General features: G+C 43.5%; 2 long non-coding RNA genes across 4 annotated transcripts in view; both read right to left on the bottom strand.

Annotated features, from left to right (window-relative positions):
* Positions 1-1,417: 1,417 nt before the first annotated feature.
* On the bottom strand, positions 1,418-12,254 carry LOC149125372 (uncharacterized). The gene is made up of 3 exons (XR_016237030.1): positions 11,805-12,254; positions 2,918-3,066; positions 1,418-1,680 (listed from the first exon to the last, which is right to left on the bottom strand). It is a non-coding gene; the product is annotated as an uncharacterized LOC149125372 (long non-coding RNA).
* Positions 12,255-13,854: 1,600 nt separating this feature from the next.
* LOC103345540 (uncharacterized) overlaps positions 13,855-17,727 on the bottom strand; it is a 31,718-nt gene continuing 27,845 nt past the window's right edge. The window contains exons 1-5 of one of the 3 annotated variants that reach the window (XR_011390095.2): positions 17,577-17,717; positions 16,657-17,432; positions 16,072-16,195; positions 15,182-15,369; positions 13,855-14,192 (exon numbers count right to left, since the gene is read on the bottom strand). This is a non-coding gene — a long non-coding RNA (uncharacterized LOC103345540). Of the gene's footprint in view, positions 14,193-15,181; positions 15,370-16,071; positions 16,196-16,656; positions 17,433-17,576; positions 17,718-17,727 lie in introns of those variants that run through there. The other 2 variants (XR_016237028.1, XR_016237029.1) reach the window with 2 other exon arrangements.

Raw genomic sequence — 17,727 nt, 5'->3', positions numbered from 1 at the left:
CTCCCATGGGGTGCAGGACCCAAGCACTTGGGCCATCCTCCACTGCACTCCCAGGCCACAGCAGAGAGCTGGCCTGGAAGAGGGGTAACCAGGACAGAATCCGGTGCCCCAACCGGGACTAGAACCCGGTGTGCCGGCGCCGCAAGGTGGAGGATTAGCCTATTGAGCCACGGCGCCGGCCTTAAGATTTTATTTATTTATTTGACAGGTAGAATTACAGACAGTGAGAGAGACAGAGAGAAAGGTCTTGCTTCCGTTGGTTCACTCCCCAAATGGCCACAACAGCTAGAGCTGCGCTGATCCCAAGTTAAGAGCCAGGAGCTTCTTCCTGGTCTCCCATGCAGGTGCAGGGGCCCAAGCACTTAGACCATCTTCTACTGCTTTCCCAGGACACAGCAGGGAGCTGGATTAGAAGAGGAGCAATTGTGACTAGAACCAGAGCCCATATGCGATGCCGGTGCCGCAGGCAGAGGATTAACCTAGTGCGCCACAGCACTGGCCCCGGGTACAAAAGTTTTTGAAAAAACAATTTTGTCTGTACTGAACATGTACAGATTTATTTTTCTTATTCATCTACCCTAAATAATACAATCCAGTATCTATTCACACTGAATTTACATTATATTAGGCATTATAAGAAATCTAGAGATAAAAGTTTTCAAATACTATGTCATTTTCTATAAGCAACTTCAGCATGCTCAGATTTTGATATAATATCCATAGAGAGCCCTGCAGATACTGAGGCATGACAATAATAAAATGTGGCCGGCGCCACGGTTCAATAGGCTAATCCTCCGCCTTGCGGCGCCGGTACGCTGGGTTCTAGTCCCGGTCGGGGTGCTGGATTCTGTCCCGGTTGCCCCTCTTCCAGGCCAGCTCTCTGCTATGGCCCGGGAGTGCAGTGGAGCATGGCCCAAGTCTTGGGCCCTGCACCCCATGGGAGACCAGCGCGATGCGCCGGCTGCAGCGCACCAGCCACGGCGGCCATTGGAGGGTGAACCAACGGAAAAGGAAGACCTTTCTCTCTGTCTCTCTCTCTCTCACTGTCCACTCTGCCTGTCAAAAAAAAAAAATGTACAAGGAATCAGCCTACCAGGAGTGAAAACTATCAAATAAAATTATCAGATAGATACTATAAAGTAAGGAAGGTTAAAATTATTAAAGACATAAGTAATTGAAAGCTTGAGAATATGTGACCTTTCAAAAAAGGTAAAGCAGATTCATCTAAATGAAAAATACCATCACTAAAATTGATCATTTAATTAACAAAGTAAGCAAAGCTATATTTAGGAGTGAAATAGATTATAAATCTTGAAATATGACCATAAATGAAAGGATCACTAGAAGAGACAGAGAAGAATAAAGGAGTCCAACATATGTCAGATACAAATTCCGTAAGGAGAAAATATAATGGGGAAGAGGCAATACTAAATGATACAATGGAGGCGGGCATTGTACACATTAAGCCACTCCTTACGATACCTGCTCACCATATCAGAGTGCTGGTTCTCCTGGCTGCTCTGCTTCTGGCACAGCTTCCTGGTAATGCATCTGGGGAGGCAGCAAGTGATGGCTCACATGCTTGGAGACCACTCCCACACTCATGGGAGACCCAGATAGAGTTCTTCCTAGATCCTGGCTTCAGCCTTAGCAGTTGTTGCAGGCATTTCAGGAGTGAATCTGTGGATGGAAAACCCCTCTATTTCTCTGTTGTTCTTTCAAGTGGTGAAAATAAATACATAAACATTTTTTAAATAATTTTTATTTATTTGAAAGAGTGACAGAGATAGAAGGAGAAACAGAGAAGCAGATGTCCCATCTACTGGTTCATTCGCCCAAATAGCTGAGCCTGGGTCGCATAGAATCCAGGAGCATGGACCTCCATCTGGGTCTCCTACATATGTGGAAGGGGCCCAAGCACTTAGGCCATCTTCTGCTACCTACCCAGGAGCAGTAGCAGGGATCTGGATGGGGAATGGAGCAACCAAGACTCAAATTGCTGCTTTAATATGGGATGCCAGCTTCAAAAGTAGTGGCTTAAACCCCTGGGCCACACACTGATTCCTAAACATTTTTTTTTTTTTTTTGACAGGCAGAGTGGACAGTGAGAGAGAGAGACAGAGAGAAAGGTCTTCCTTTGCCGTTGGTTCACCCTCCAATGGCCGCCGCGGCTGGCGCGCTGCGGCTGGCGCGCTGCGGCCGGCGCACCGCGCTGATCCGATGGCAGGAGCCAGGAGCCAGGTGCTTTTCCTGGTCTCCCATGGGGTGCAGGGCCCAAGCACCTGGGCCATCCTCCACTGCACTCCCTGGCCACAGCAGAGGGTTGGCCTGGAAGAGGGGCAACCGGGACAGAATCCGGCGCCCCAACCAGGACTAGAACCCGGTGTGCCGGCGCCGCAAGGCGGAGGATTAGCCTAGTGAGCCGCGGCGCCGGCCTTGATTCCTAAACATTTTTTTTTAAAGATTCAACAGCTGGGAAATTTCTGGAGTTGTACAAAGACATAATATTCCAGATTTAGGACTTATAAATTCAAAGAGAGATAAACAAAAGATCCATAGCTGGGCATACTCTAGCCAAACATCATTATGGGCCAAGGGATGACCTTAAAAGAATCCAGGAAGAAAAGACAAACTGTGCAGAAAGGAAGATAGACTGACAGCAGACTTTCAACAGTGACAATGAAAGACATTGGAATGAAATATTAGCAGTATGAAAATAAACTATCACTCAGGAGTGAGAGAATAGTAAGACATTTTCATATAACTGGAAGCATTTAGTTCTAAGACATCCTTGCTGAAAGAACTTTCAAAAGTCATACTTCAGTAAGAATACTGAATCCAGAAGGAAGGAGAGATATTGGGGTGCCGGCGCCGCAGGCAGGGGATTAGCCTAGAGAGCTAGGCCCATCCTGTTTACCTTTCTTAATGTTCAGCCAGCTCTTCCTTGGTCACATAATTTGCTGAAAAGTCAACTGAATTTGCTGCATCTGTGGAACTCACTGATGGCTTCTTCACAGCCAGGAAACTGTCCCAGTTGACTTAGGCTCCTGCAGTCACCATTTTCCTCTGAAGTCCACAGTAGAAATTAATAAAAATACATTAGGGGCCAGCGCTGTGGCGTAGTGGGTAAAGCTGCTGCCTGCAGTGCCAGCATCCCATATGGGCACCAGTTCGAGACCCGGCTGCTCCAGTTCTGATCGAGCTCTCTGCTATGGTCTGGGAAAGCAGTAGAAGATGGCTCTAGTCTTTGGGCCCCTGCACTCACGTGGGAGACCCAGAGGGAGCTCCTGGCTCCTGGCTTAGGATCGGCATAGCTCCAGCCATTAGGGCCAATTGAGGAGTGAACCAGCAGATGGAAGACCTCTCTTTCTCTTTCTCTCTGCCTCCTTCTCTCTCTCTGTGTAACCCTGACTTTCAAATAAATAAATAATTCTTTAAAAATTACAATAATTATCACAATAAATGAAATAGACTGTTTGCCAATAAGAGCAGGCACTTAGTCTAGAGATTAAGAAACCCACATCTCATATCTCATATCGGAAGACCTGGATTCAAGCTCTGTCTCTGGCTCCCAGCTGCCTGCCAATGCAGACCGTGGAAGGAAGCAGTAATGACACACAAAATTGGATTCCTGCCACCTATGTTGGAGATGTGGATTGAGTTTCTGGCTCCCAGCTTTGGCCCTGGCCCAGCCCCAGTTGTTGTAGGCATTTGAGAAGTAAACCGAGGGCTGGGAACTCTCTCTCTTTCCTTCTCAAATACATAAATCAAAATTTTTAAAAAGATAGAGATTGTCATATTGGATTCAGCAACAAAATCTAGTGGCATACTCTTCCACACACATACACCTGAAATATGAATATACAGAGTAAAAGTAAAGTTTTAAAAGGATGGGATAAGATATATTAAATAAATACTAACCAACATAAAGTTAATGCAACTACATCAACATCAGACGACATGGATTACAGACAAAAAGCATCATTAGAGATAAAGAATGACACTTCATAATAATAAAATGAACAACTCTCCAGGAAAGCACTACAATCCTAATTTTACATGCACATGGCTTCCAAATATGTAGAGAAGAAATTGTCATGAATATAGGGAGAAACTGGCAAACACATAATCTTTTAAATATCTTTTCATTTATTTTCATTCTATTTGAAAGGGAGAGAGAATCTTTCATCCACTGGTTCACTTTCTTACTTGCCAAATGCTTGCGACCACTGGGGTAGGCCAAAGCCTAGGGCCTGGAACTCACTCTGGGTCTCAAGAGTGACAGGGACCTAAATATTTGAGCCATTATCTACTGTCTCCCAGGGTGTACATTAGCAGGAAATTGGATTGGAATTGGAGGAGCCAGGACTTGAACTAGGCAGTCCCATATGAGATGTGGGTGTCCTGAGAAGTATCTTAACTGATGTGCTAAATACTCCCACTGTAATGTATAATCTTTTCTTTTCAAATATTTTTTTTTATTTTTTAAAGATGTTTTATTTATTTATTTGAGAGGTAGAGTTACAGACCATAATAGGAAGAGAGAGAAAGGTCTTCCTTCCATTGGTTCACTCCCCAGATGGCCGCAATTCTCCAAATAGCTGTGCCGATCTGAAGCCAGGAGCTTATTCCCGGTTTCCCACACGGGTGCAGGGGCCCAAGCACTTGAGCCATCTTCTACTGCTTTCCCAGGCCATAGCAGAGAGCTGGATTGGAAGAGGAGCAGCCAGGACTAGAACCAGCACCCACATGGGATGCTGGCACCGCAGGCGAAGGATTAACCTACTGCACCAGCCCACAAAGATTTTATTTTATTTAAAAGTCAGAAATACAGAGAGAGATAGAGAGATATAGAGATAGAGAGATAGAGAGAGAGAGAGAGAGAGATTTTCCATCTGTTGGTTCACTTCCCAAATGGCTGCAACAGCCAGAATGGGGCCAGATGAAGCCAGGAGCCAGGAGCTTCATCTGGGTTTCCTAAGTGGGTACAGGGGCCCAAGTACTTGGGCCATCCTCCACTGCTTTCCCAGGCACATTAGCAGGGAATTGAATTAGAAATGGAGCAGCCAGTACTTGAACCAGCACCAATATGGGATGTTGGCTTAACCCACTGTGCCACTGCATTGGCCCCAAAATGCATAATTTTAATATTACGTTTTAATACATTTCTGTTAGTAACTGATAATTTTAGAAGACAAAAAGATATGATATAGAAGGCATAAATAACATGATCAATAAACTTGCTGTAATAGATCTAATTAGATGTCTATAGCCAACATTAGAATTTATATACACTTTTGAAGCGAAAATAGAACATTTTAAAAGTATTTATGGCAATATTTGGTCCAAAGTAAGTCTCAGAAAATTCTAAAATATCAACACGTAATACATTCTCTGACTATAAAGCAAAAGTCAAAACTAGAAGGGTAGTTTACTAGAAAAAAAGACTCATATTTTGAAGTTGAGTACTTTTAAATAACTTTATGGATCAAAAAGCATGGGCTGGTGCTGTGGCACAGCTGGTAAAGTCACCACCTATAGTGCTGCCATCCCATATGAGTACCGGTTCAAGTCCCGGCTGCTCCACTTCTGATCCAGCTCTCTGCTATGGCCTAGAAAAGCAGTATAAAGTGACCAAAGTCCTTGGGCCCCTGCACCTGCATGGGAGACCTGGAAGAAGCTCTTGGCTTCTAGCTTCAGATGGGCCCAACTCCAGCTGTTTCGGGCATGAACCAGTGGATGGAAGATCTCTCTTTGCCTCTGCCTCTGCCTCTCTGTAACTCTTCCTTCCAAATAAATAATAATAATAAATATTTAAAAATATATATAAAGAAAAATAAATTATAAGAAAAATCAGAATTTTTTTAAATTTCAACCATTTTCATAAGGAAGAATGGGCAGCACAATTTACTTTTGGAGGAAGCTAGCTGATTCAACCGACAAACTAGATGGCTAGTTCATCAAAAGCCAATTCAAAGAATGACCAGATACCCAAAAGCCAAATATGAAACCATCAAGTAACAATTTGCTGAACAACCAATTTGAATTATTATTTTTTAAACACATGCCATCCCCATTCCTGTCTTTATCCATATCCAGAGTGTGAAAGTTGTCAGAACCCAAATAAAGTCACTTTTGACAAACTCTAACAAAATGGAGTCAGGAGGTCATGAAATGGGGGAAGGGTCCTCATATATATTTGCTTGATAACAAGAATACCAAAGACTCTTCCAAAACCATAAACTTGCACACACAAATATTTCTATCGATATGTAGCAGGATTCATGCTCCAAGACACCAAGACCTCTTAACAAGAAGTAGGCTTTTTTTTTTTTTTTTGACAGGCAGAGTGGACAGTGAGAGAGAGAGAGAGACAAAGGTCTTCCTTTTGCCGCTGGTTCACCCTCCAATGGCCGCCGCGACCAGAGCGCTGCAGCCAGCGCACCACGCTGATCCGAAGGCAGGAGCCAGGTGCTTCTCCCGGTCTCCCATGGGGTGCAGGGCCCAAGACTTGGGCCATCCTCCACTGCACTCCCAGGCCATAGCAGAGAGCTGGCCTGGAAGAGGGGCAACAGGGACAGAATCCAGCACCCCGACCGGGACTAGAACCCAGCGTACCGGCGCCGCAAGGCGGAGGATTAGCCTATTGAGCCACAGCGCCGGCCTGAAGTAGGCTTCTTTTATACCAGCATAAGGCCCACGTGGAATTTCTTATCCAAAATCCTGAGCCCTGAACAAAGGAGGGTTTTCCCTTATATATGGGTTTAGCTTCTTTGTCTCGCTTATGTATGTCACCTGCATACATTTGATTGGATATTCTAATGTTACATGGTGGCCACAGGCTTGATGCAATACTACATGTGCGAATGTAGATACAGAAGACTTTTTTTTTTACATACATGCTGAGCCCTAAGCTGACTGACAAGGGTTAACATTATTGCTCTGTACTAACAAGCAGAACCTGACATGGTTTACATAGAAGCAGATAGTAACTACAGTTGAAGCATTCATAGGCAAACAGATAACAACTACATTTCATGCCCAGAACAGATTCTTCCCTTTTTCTCCTTCTGACCTTGAGAAGCCTCTACCACAACTTTAATCATGTCCGTTGGAAATAGTTTAATTAAAAGGCACCTTACCCTGCCTGTTCAACCTTGGATGGACCATCTTTGTAAGCCAAGGATACTTGGTTCAAAACAACTTACGTAACCTTGCTCATTTTATCCTGTAAAAACTCCTATCTTCTTTTGCCTCACTAGATATCCCTATGGTCTACCACTGCACACATATCCAATTGCAAGCCTCTGTAATTCCAAATAAGATCTTCGGAGAGCCAGTCTCTCTGCTATGTATGTTGGATTGATGAGAGTCACCAATTTAACCCTATTCAGGCCAGTTCTCCAAAACAATTTTGTGACACAGATACAGAGAATGGGGTAGATGCAGGGGTAACCAAGAGTATAGGGTTTAAGAGTGAGGGGCGGAGGGGGAGTGTCAAGGAGAGAAGCACAAGAACAGGGATGAGAATCTGAAAGTTCCCTCCCCTGAGCTTGTTTTTGAGATGTTCCAGAAGAGCTTATCTTGAAACAATGTATTCAGAGGGGATTAGACCACCACACATAAGAAAAGCTGCAAGCAACCAGTGTGAGTCAGATTTTTTTTTTAATATACAAGGTATAAAGATGTATGCTGCTTGAACAGAAAGAACCCACCTGCACCCCTCCCCCCTTTTCTTAATCCTGGCAGTACACTGCCAGCAGGAAGGACCTGTTGTACCCGAGGGAGAGCAGAAGAGCATCATACACTGATACAATTTGACAAAATTTGACCTTCATTTATTGCCTATGGCTGAGAGTAGGCTCATGCCTTAAACTCTCCAGGGGCCAGCCCTGTGGCACAGCGACTTAACACCCAGGCCTGAAGCACCGGCATCCCATATGGGCGCTGGTTCGAGACCCAGCTGCTGCACTTCCGATCCAGCTCTCTGCTATGGCCTGGGAAAGCAGTAGAAGATGGCCCAAATCCTTGGGCCCTGCACCCACGGGAGACCTGGAAGAAGCTCCTGGCTCCTGGCTCCTGGCTCCTGGCTTCAGATCACCGCAGCTCCAGCCGTTGCGGCCAACTGGGGAGTGAACCATTGGATGGAAGACCTCTCTCTGCTTCTCTCTCTGTGTAACTCTGACTTTCAAATAAATAAATAAATCTTAAAAAAAAAAAAAACTCTCCACCCCAAAGCTCAAAGCAACAGGGTTTATAAAGGCAAAACCAAAAGGACCAGAGGGAGAATACATGGTTGCTAGGATCAGGGGGAATACTTGGTTATGCAAGACTAGTATCAATTGCAATCTTGGCAATGCCAATGGCAATCTTAACAATTTCAATTATAATCGTAACATGAATCCAGGTGCAGCCTATCTGCTTTAAGCTTGAGCAATCATGCTAGAGAGTTTCTATGCTCTAGTGGAATGCAGTTATTATTGTCTAAGTTTTAGAACATAGTTTCAGACCACAGTCTCATGGTGGAGGGTGCTTTCTCAAGATGGAGTCTCAGGTGCTCTAAAATGGAGTCCCTAATGTCAAGGTGTTACTTTATTCTCCCCTTTGTGTGTTGACAATAATGAAATCTCTGATTCAGCCACATTATCATATTGATCAGGAAAGTTATTTAGAGCAGAGTAACAGAAGTTATACTTTGTCTAATGAAGTTTAGTAACTGGTTAAGAATGCAGAGACCTACAATCAGTCCGAGGTGGAGGAGATGATTTTGTAGGACAACCCCTATAAGAGACACTACCTGGCTATGTAACAGGTCAATAGAAGATTGGAGGTGGCTGATGTTGGCATATGGAAATACTTAGCTCACCCTGAACCAAGGCTGCTGTGCTGAGGGCAGCAGTGCCTGCCACACTGAGCTCAACTAAGACGGAACTAACAAGGGGGAAGCATGACAATGGTGACAGATAAGGCTGGGGGGATCAAATGATGTCTCTCAGGTTCACTGTAAGCATGGACCTGAGGAAGGACATGTACAATAATACAAAGGGTGGGGCCTTCCGGTGACAGGCTGAATGGGAGGTGCTAACAGCTAATTTTCTCTTTGGTGGACCTAGCCCCTCTGCTGCTAGTTTTTGGGTGGAAGATTTGTGACTAGCTTGAAAAGGTGGTCAAACAGGATGTCACAGTAGGGAGAGGTGAGAGCGGGTCTCAGAGCAAGCTTTTCTGTCACAGCTTATGGCCTGCTGCACAAGACACTCTGTTAAAGCCTGAGGGGACCACAGACAGCACAACTGGATGGCCTCAGCCCTCTCTTTTAATCTGCACCCTACTGCTATAGGAACCCAGGGCATCCATCTTGTCTCAGCTACTTCCTGCTGACAGGGGGTCACTGTCCTGGGGGCCCCTTAGGGTGTGGAGTGGGGAATGGCAGTCAAAACAGGGTTCCGACAGGAGGTGGCCCCCCTGAGAGGGTTGCAGTGTCGGCTTGTAGAAACTGCTTTCATCCAAGGTTCCATGTGTATTGCCATTTAGAATTTTATTGCTTTAAGTCTGGAAGAAACAAATCTAATAAACATATTAAATACACAGGGTCTAAAACAAAGGACAGGGTTATTATCAGAGGACCTATGAAAGGTGCTGTCCAAAGCAGAAAGGAGCTTTTTTCATTTAGAGGAAAACAGAAATTGACAGAAGGGGCTTGGTAATAATCATTTGGTAGTAAGGGCTGGCTAGGTATATGAGGCCCAGACCTATCTCTTTACATGGGGTCCTGGAAGAGACATCATAAGGGAGGTGTGAACCTCCTTAGGGAAGGCACCCTGTTGACTCCCACCTCCTAGCTGACCTGGAAGCAGAGTTGGCCTGAATAGGTCAGCATAAAATAGGCAGGATCCCTAAAAGCAAATCTACAGCTGTGCCTGCAATGTTACTGACCCTAGGCTGTTCCCCTGATGGTGGTGGTTACTTTGGAAGCTGGGCAGAGTGAAGAGCTTTTCAGCTTAGAGCCAACAAGGTCTGTGGCTCTGACCTAGGAGTCCTTTAACTCTAGGGCAGTTCCATTTCCAGTGCCACAGCTCTTGGCTGGCAGAGCTGACAGGGCTCTTCAGAAACTGGCTTCTGTCATGACTGCTATCTATCCAAAGCCCTGGCTTCCCACACAGAAAACCAATGCCATTTGGGGTGGACTGGCCTTGTAGGGTCTCCTTGATGGCAGATCACTGTGTAAAGCTATTATTAATTGGCCTGTCACTTATCCTTACATCGCTCCTGTTCCCTAGCTCACTCCTCTTTTTCTTAGTCTTTGTTAAAGTAGACCATAGAAGCTTTCAGGATGTCAGCCAAGGGGATGCTCAATCCCATTCCTAATCTCTAGTGGCCTGAGCTAGAAATCTGTCGTCACAGGCATGTTACGACAATATTCTTCCTGTGAGATAAGATGATGTCTATGAGGAAAGCTACGTTTTTCTAGGTAAGATCAAACATGAAGAACCCCTTATCTAAACTGTCTATACATTTTGAAGTAATTAGTTAAGACTTTGTATCTCTCCCTTAGTTTGGTTTGAAAAGGGAGGCTTTGCCTGTTTATTTTGGCAAAATAAATCTAGCTGTTAAATCATATCATGATGCAAGCTTTTATTTAGGCTATGCTATTTGTTTTTCTACATGTGGCCAGGCTATTTGGCCTTTTATGTGTTGCCAAGCACTAGCACAGAGAAATATTAGCCATCCCTTTTACAAGGTCTAAAGATTACACTGTACATGCTGATAAAGAGTCCTTTAGAATAGAATCAGTTTCTCTTCTTGAAGAGAATACAGGCTTTTTAGATTGCTTACTGTCAACAACTTAATATCAAATGAAAACTTAGCAAGTAATTTTATCTGTAAAATAACAACTTTTGAAAGCATTTATCAAAAGGTCCAATGTCCTTTGTAAATTATAAGAGTACCTGTATTTGGAAATATTTTTTGAAAAGCTAATACAAGTGTAACTTGCTTGATCAGGAAATCCAAGCACAAACATGTCAATGACTTTAAAAAAACATTTTTTGTTTCTTTTTACCAACAAGTTTAAAACATCTAATACAGAGTCTCATTTAGGTCATGTGAACCAAAAGTGTATTTTGGGTTAACTTAGCAGTTGAATTTATGAGTAATCTTTTCTCTATAAGCCAATTAAAACAGAGCTCTTAATAAATTTTCCATGTAGACATACAATATGTACACATGTATGACACGAAACATACATTACAGGATAGAATAATAAAGCAGTTTCAGTAGTAGCTTTTTAAACTCTTTACCTGTTTTTTTTAATTACCAATTGGATAGAATTACTTTCTGCTCTTAGTAATCTGAATTAACAGTTGGAACCTGTTAAACCTTGGCTTTATCTGTTTGCAGAGCTGTCCCAATGTACTAAATACAATAAAGGTCAGGAAAAAGAAATATTTTGGAACATAAAAGAGGACACATTTAAACACAGAACCAACGATGCAAACCCGATTTTAAGTTTTAGAGAAAAATACAAACTGTGAATGTTAAAAGACTTTAAGTAGCAACAATTATAAAATTTATTAACGAAAAAGAAGAGTCACTTGGGTATTCTATGCAGTATTTCAGAAAGCACCTGTGAGATTTGTAAAACATTTATCCTTTTTAGTCCTCTGGGCCTTTTTTCATTAAGATAACCATCATGATTGGTAACAAAACAAAATCATTAGACTTTTTTAACTTTCAGACATTTGTATCAGTAGCATTTTACATTATCATGACTTAAAATTTAGTACCACTTTATATCTTGTCAATACCTTTTATGTAATCCAAATAACATAATTAGTTGGTGTTTGGAACTTTGAAGTTTTCATTGCCGGTCAAAGATGCCTAGAAGGTTTAACATCTCTGGCAGAAATAGGATATCTTAACATCAGGACATAATATAGACCAGATTTGAACATTGTTACAAAGAGATCATTCAAATGTTTTAGAATGAGTATATTTTTAACCAAACCATAACTCTTTTAATAAAAAAAATTCAGCTGTTATTACACAATGAGAACTTAAGGAGAGACAGAGAACATAAAGGTTTACCTCAATAGGAAACAAAATTGATGTCTCTTTGGTCTGTCACTAAAATGGGAAAACAAAACCTTAAATATAAGTTAGTACATTGAATCATCCAATAATTTGGAACAATTTTTTTTTTAACTTTTATTTAATGAATATACGTTTCCAAAGTACGAATAATGGATTACTATGGCTTCCCCCCCATACCGTCCCTCCCACCCACAACCCTCCCCTTTCCCACTCCCTCTCCCCTTCCTTTCACATCAAGATTCATTTTCGATTATCTTAATATACAGAAGATCAGCTTAGTATACATTAAGTAAGGATTTCAACAGTTTGCTCCCACACAGAAACATAAAGTGAAAAATAATAGATGATTTTTTTAATGATGATGAAATCAGATCAGACCTATTGTCATGTTTAATCCCAGTGAGAGTCAAGTTGGGAGTTGATAGTTTCTTTTCTTTTCTTTTCTTTTCTTTTCTTTTTTTTTTTTACAGAGGATCAGTTTAGTATGCATTAAGTAAAGATTTCAACAGTTTGCACCCCCATAGAAACACAAAGTGAAATATATTATTTGAGTACTCGTTATAGCATTAAATCTCAATGCACAGCACATTAAGGACAGAGATCCTACATGAGGAGTAAGTGCACAGTGACTCCTGTTGTTGACTTTACCAATTGACACTCCTGTCTATGGCATCAGTAATCTCCCTATGCTCCAGTCATGAGTTTCCAAGGCTATGGAAGCCCCTTGAGTTCTCCGACTCTTATCTTGTTTAGACAAGGTCATAGTCAAAGTGGAGGTTCTCTCCTCCCTTCAGAGAAAGGTACCTCCTTCTTTGAAGACCTGTTCTTTCCACTGAGATCTCACTCACAGAGATCTTTTGCCAGAGTGTCTTGGCTTTCCATGCCTGAAATACTCTCATGGGCTTTTCAGCCAGATCTGAATGCCTTTAGGGCTGATTCTGAGGCCAGAGTGCTATTTAGGGCATCTGCCATTCTATGAGTCTGCTGAGTATCTCGCTTCCCATGTTGGATCACTCAATTTGGAACAATTTTAACAGAGTCAGAACTAGGAAAGAGAAGAGAGCTTACTGGAGCTGGCTAGGAAACTGACAGAGGGTTACCAATTAAACAAAAACTTTTAAAAGGAGATTCTATAGCTTTTAAATAGATTTTAAAGAATATTTTAAAATATGTATTAACATATATGTATTTCAGGAACTCGTTGTTTTAACAGAGGATCAGATTTTAATTAATAGCGTTTGTATCCAGAAAATTCTTCATAACCTTCCATGACTTTCTCACACCTTCTGCAACTTAAACCTTCTTTAAAAAAAAAAAAAAAAAAAAAAAAAAAACAACTCTTCCCTTCTTAAACTTCCTTGCTAGGAACTTTTATACTTGTGACCTTTTTTCTTTTCTTTTCTTTTTTTTTTTTTTTTTACAGGCAGAGTAGACAATGAGAGAGAGAGAGAGAGAGAGAGAGAGAGAGAGAAAGGTCTTCCTTTGCCATTGGTTCATCCTCCAATGGCCGCCGCGGCCAGCGCGCTGCAGCCGGTGCACCACGCTGATCCGAAAGCAGGAGCCAGGTGTTTCTCCTGGTCTCGCATGGGGTGCAGGGCCCAAGACTTGGGCCATCCTCCACTGCACTCCCGGGCCACAGCAGAGAGCTGGCCTGGAAGAGGGGCAACCAGGACAGAATCTGGCACCCCGATAGAGACTAGAACCCAGTGTGCCGGCGCCGCTAGGTGGAGGATTAGCCTATTGAGCCGCACGCCGGCCGTGACCTTTTTTTTTTTTTTAAAGATTTATTTTATTTATTTGAAAGACAGAGTTACAGAGAGAAGTAGAGACAGAGAGAAAAGTCTTCCAGCCGATGGTTCACTCCTCAGTTGGCCGCAATGGCCGAGCTGCGCCGATCAGAAACCAGGAGCCAGAAGCTTCTTCTGTGTCTCACACATGGGTGCAGGCGCCCAAGGACTTAGGCCATCTTCTACTGCTTTCCCAGGCCATAGCAGAGAGCTGGATCAGAAGTGCAGCAGCTGGGTCTCGAACCAGCGCCCATATGGGATGCCGGTGCTTCAGGCCTGGGTGTTAAGTCGCTGCGCCACAGCGCCGGCCCCTATCTGTTGATTTTTTTTATTGACCTTGAAATAATCCTTTAAAAATCTCCAAATTAATACTTTTTAAAATAACATAATATCGAATTTAACCATGGTTATTTTTAAGCAGTATTGAATTATTTTTTATATGGACTGTTTATGAAAATGAAAATGAAAATCCAAATAGTTTTTTCTTTATAGAATAGAAGGTGCTCAGCATAGCAAAGTTTACATGTATACACATTCATCTCATTTTCCTTTATTTAATTTACATTCAGTGATTACACCTAGATGACTTAAGTTGCTGATATTATACCATACTTTTATCTGAATTAAGGTCAAAACTACATTTAAATGGAATTCTAATCTATTCACAAAACTCCAGCTGGAAATCAGTTACGTAAACCAGAGTTTGTAAAATTTACCATAGAGCTGATTCCCCACTGCTATTTTTCATTTGGATCTGTAAAAAGTCGAGTTACAAAACAAGTTCGGCAAATTACAAGGCAACTTTTAAGGCAATTTTGATCTTTCTAGATTCAAAAGAGAGAAATTCTTGAACACACACAGAAAAGGTGTTGGCTTAGACTGAGCAGAGCCCATGCTCAATGGAAGGGACAGAGAGACTCCGAAGACAAGGGAATAAAAGGGACAGGCCGGACAAGGAAAAGAAGTTACCTCCTGGGATTATGGATGCAGACAGTACATCGGACAGTGGTTATGAAACAGGAACAGAAACCAGTCATATCCAGGAAAGGCGAATGAGCCTTTCTTTAACCAGACCAGAATCTCCCATCTTAATGTTTCAAGTGGGAGACAGAGACAAGAATAACAGCAATGACTAATAGCACAATGACGGAAAACAAACTACATCCAGGAAAGGCCTTTCTTTCATCAGACCAGAGTCCCACTTCCTAACCCCGTCACACTCAATTGCAAGGAAACTTATGATGGTGTCTCCTCAGAGATCCAAACACCCAGAAAGCACCACTAGAAAACAGGAGTCGACTTACCAGAGGACCTAAGGCAAACTGGTCTGTGAAGAGGTTGAGCCGAACCTCCCAGGTCGGTGAATCAGGACACGGGACCCTGGAACATCATCAGGGGGTGCCTTTCCTGTGGCCAGAGCACCAACCTAGAAGGAGATCTTCCTGGGGGTGGTCTCCATATCTTGCTGGGGCCAGCACGATGTTGTACCTACCTGAGTGCAAACAGAGGAGCACCACACATTGATACAATCTGACAGTCCTTTATTGCCAGGGGTGGAGATCAGGCTCATGCCCTAAAGAATTCTCCACCCCAAAGCTCAAAGCAACAGGGTTTATAAAGGCAAAAACCACAAGGACAGGAGGGGGAATACATGATTGCTAGGATCAGGGGGAATACACTGGTTACCAGGGTCAAGCTAACCCAAGGCTTATGCAAAACTAGTATCAATTACAATCTTGGCAACACCAATGGCAATCTTAACAATTTCAATTATAATTGTAACATGAATCCAGGTGCAGCCTATCTGCTTTAAGCTTGAGCAATCATGCTAGAGAGTTTCTATGCTCTGCCAAGTGGGAACCAGTTATTGTTATTGTCTAAGTTTTAAAACAGTTTCAGACCAGAGTCTCATAGTGGAGGGTGCTTTCTCAAGATGGAGTCTCAGGTGGTCTAAAATGGAGCCTCTACTATCAAGGTGTTATTTCAGACCCTCCCTCTTCCCCTTTCCTACATCCTGGATGCTCTCCTAATCCTTGCTATTAAAGAAAAAAAAAAAAAAACCTGCTTCCCAAGGAGGCAGTTTCTTTCAGAAATTGTGCTTTCCCAATATCTGTTTTATTTACCACAATAAAGCTTCCCTCTGAGTAACTCCCACTTGAGGTTGGTTATTTGGTGACACCCCAAATAAACAGACCTTTGTGTCCACTAACACAGGTACAGGAGCAAGGTAGGAGGTTTCTCAATCATTTGAAGAATTAGCCATTCAACAAATCTGATGTTGACGTTGGTACCTGCTTTCAGTGACAGACAACCGGAATCTACAAGTTGAGCACAAGGTCCTGTTAGAAAGGAGAGCCAAGGTGGTACATGTGAAATAAAGGGTGGTGGGGCTGTGCTGTGGCATAGCAGGTAAAGCCACCGCCTGCAGTGCCACCATCCCATATGAGCACCGGTTCGAGTCCCGGCTGCTCCACTTTTGATTCAGCTCTCTGCTACGGTCTGGGAAAGCAGTAGAAGATGACCCAAGTCCTTGAGCCACTGAACCCGTGTAGGAGACCCAGAGGAAGCTCCTGGCTCCAGATTAGTGGCGTAGCTCCATGAATGAAATAAATAAATAAATATTCTAAAAAAAATAAATAAAGGGGTGTCTTCCTTGGATGAGGTTACTCTCTTTTTATAAACATTTTGAAGCTTAAGAAATTTTAAAGTTGAGAGTTCCTGGGACTAGGGTGAGATCTGGGAGAAGGGACCAACAAGAAGATGGGACAAGGGGACTTACCACGAGGTGGCGATAAGCCATTGAACTTGAAGTTTGCCTTTTCTCTTCAGCTCTTGATTGGGTATATCACACACAGGCTGATCTCACGTCAAAGGCGTGGGTGTGGTAGCCCGGCTTTCTGGAAAAGTGAGCAAACTGCAAAGCCAGCCTCGAGCCACACAAAAGCAGCGTTGCTACAACACTGGGGTAGCTTTCCTTGATTACTCGAAGGGAAGAGGGCTCTCTGGTGCCCCATCACTGGACTGAGGTTCCAAGCTCAGAGCAGGGTTTCCTCATCGCGGGACCCCTGCTTCCTGTGCCCCTCCAAGCTTCCATTTGGCAGAGGAGACTTAGCCCCAGGGGTCCCCCTTCTCTGAGCTCCTTCTCCAGACAAGCGAAGGAGGCTCCTGGTGCACTCTCCCTTGGAGTGCACCATCCTCCCACGGCTTCCTCCCCTTCATTCAAACATTTATTCGAGGTCTTCTACATGCCAGCAACGACTATGGTTACTGTAATCAACAAAACAGGCACACAAAATAGAACACGGGTCAATTGTTACATTAACAATAACACAGTTTAACGTGCAAGAACAAAACATGTAACACAGATCAAGGTGTCGTAACAAAATACGGTCGCACACAGGTTAACGCAGTGATGAACCAGGGCGCGGGGTGACAGATCTGAGGATGCGCTGGAGTACTGCAGCCACTCTGGCCCCGACTACGTCCGGACCCCGCACAGTCGGGCCAGCAGCCCCCGGGCCCCTGCCCACTCCAGGTCGTTTACTTGACTCTGGCCTGTGGAAGGGACAGGTCCCCTTTTATTCCGACAATCCCCACCTGACACCTGCTTAGAACACTCTCAGTAAATGTTGGGGATGCCAGAATAAAAGGAAGAATGAATGATGAAGACACGCGGGCTTACACACCCGCAAGCAGTACCTCGCGGATCACCGAACAGGTTCCCTAATACAGCTTCTGGGGGCTTGGGGTCGGGGCTGGGGGGCAGGGGGCGGAGTTGAAGCGCCGGGCCGCCCCACCTCCATTCTGGGCTGGTGCCGCGAATCCTTCTGGGAAGGGCACACCGCGCTTG

The sequence above is a fragment of the Oryctolagus cuniculus genome, chromosome 7 (genome assembly GCF_051225735.1).
Source record: "Oryctolagus cuniculus isolate XC-2025 breed Fujian yellow rabbit chromosome 7, ASM5122573v1, whole genome shotgun sequence".
NCBI lineage: Eukaryota > Metazoa > Chordata > Mammalia > Lagomorpha > Leporidae > Oryctolagus > Oryctolagus cuniculus.
The sequence above is the reverse complement of the archived record's forward strand: the minus strand, read 5'-3'. Positions and strand labels throughout refer to the sequence as shown.